Genomic DNA, 1,630 nt, shown 5'->3' on the forward strand with positions numbered 1-1,630 from the left:
GAGGCCAAGGCCCAAAGGCCAAGGCCCGTGTGGAATTCGAGTTAGCAAGGGAGGGCAGGGACAACAGGAAGGGCTTCTATAAATACATCAGCAGCAAGAGGAAGACGAAGGAAARTATGTGCTGCTGAATTGGCAGGGGGCCTTGGTGATGGAGTATGCCCGGTTCAGGTGAAAGAGAGAGAAATGAAGAGGAGGACCTTCCGCTGGCCGAGGAGGATTGGGTTAGGGATCACTTAGGCAAACTGGCCATCCATAAATCTATGGGCCRTGACGGGATGCACCCAAGAGTGCTGAGGGAATTGGCCGAGGTTATTGCTCAGCCGATCTCCATCATCTTTGAGAGGTCCTGGAGAGCAGGGGAGGACTGGAAGAGAGCCAAYGTCAATCCGGTGTTCAAAAAGGGCAAGAGGGAAGAGACGGGCAATTACAGGGTGGTCAGCCTCACCTCCGTCCCTCGAAAGGTGATGGGGCAGCTCATCCTAGAAAGCGTCTCTAGGCATGTAAAGGAGAAGGTGATGAGGAGTAGTCAGCATGGATTCACCAAGGGGAAGTCATGTCTGACGAACCTCATAGCCTTCTATGATGGGATGACTGGCTAGCTGGAYRATGGGACAGACATGGATGTTGTCTACCTTGACTTCARCAAGGCTTTCAACACTGTCTCCCATRAAATCCTCATAGGGAAGTTCCGGGAGAGTGGTCTGGACGAGTGCCCAGTGAGGTGGATTGGAACGGGCTGGATGGCAGAGCCCAGAGGGTGGKGATAAATGGGGCCGAGTCCAGTTGGAGGCCTGTGGCCAGTGGTGTCCCCAGGGGTCAGTACTGGGCCCGGTGCKGTTCAACCTGTYCATCAAGGACTTGGACRAGGGCACAGAGGGACCCTGAGCAAGTTTGGGGATGGCCCCAAGCCGGGTGCTCTGGAGGGCTGTGCTGCCATCCAGAGGGACCTGGACAGGCTGGAGAGTTGGGCAGAGAGGAACCTCATGAGGTTCCACAAGGACTAGTGCAGGGTCCTGCCCTGAGCAGGAATAACCCCAGGCACCAGCACAGATCAGGGGTGACCTGCTGGAGAGCAGCTCCGTGGAGAGGAACCTGGGAGTCCTGGGGACACCAAGTCACCCATGGGGCAGCAGGGCCCTGGTGGCCAAGGAGACCCACACCTCGTAAATATAGAACAGGTCCTGGGCTAATGGACACAGCAGGAGCTGGGTTTAGCTCCGAGGCAAGGCGCTGCTCTGCCCATASCCCCAAATACCGCTCATGCTGCCAGGGCAGTCATCAGGTTTGGAGAAAAGGCTTCCCTGCACTGAATCCTTGATGTTCCTGGGGTGCCATCCGCTGCCTCCCTGGTTTTCCCCTTTAGGCTTTTTAGCTCCTGGTCTTGGTGTTTCGATTCCCGGCTCCCTGCAGTGCTCCCTCTCTCCATCCTCTCAACCCAGCCGTGTCCACTGAGCCTGCTGAGGGATGGTCCGCCTTGCTTGAATTTCCTTGGTCACCAGGAGAGCCGAGCGTGCTGCCGAGCGCAGCACCTGCTGCAAGGTGAGATGGGTGAGATCCCCAAAATGTGAACCGAATAGTCCAGATACAAGGGAATGTAAAATACAGGCTGGCACGAGAGGCTGTGCCAGGG

This window comes from Nothoprocta perdicaria, unplaced genomic scaffold (assembly GCF_003342845.1).
Source record: "Nothoprocta perdicaria isolate Ctin4 unplaced genomic scaffold, notPer1 scaffold_554, whole genome shotgun sequence".
NCBI classification, from domain to species: domain Eukaryota; kingdom Metazoa; phylum Chordata; class Aves; order Tinamiformes; family Tinamidae; genus Nothoprocta; species Nothoprocta perdicaria.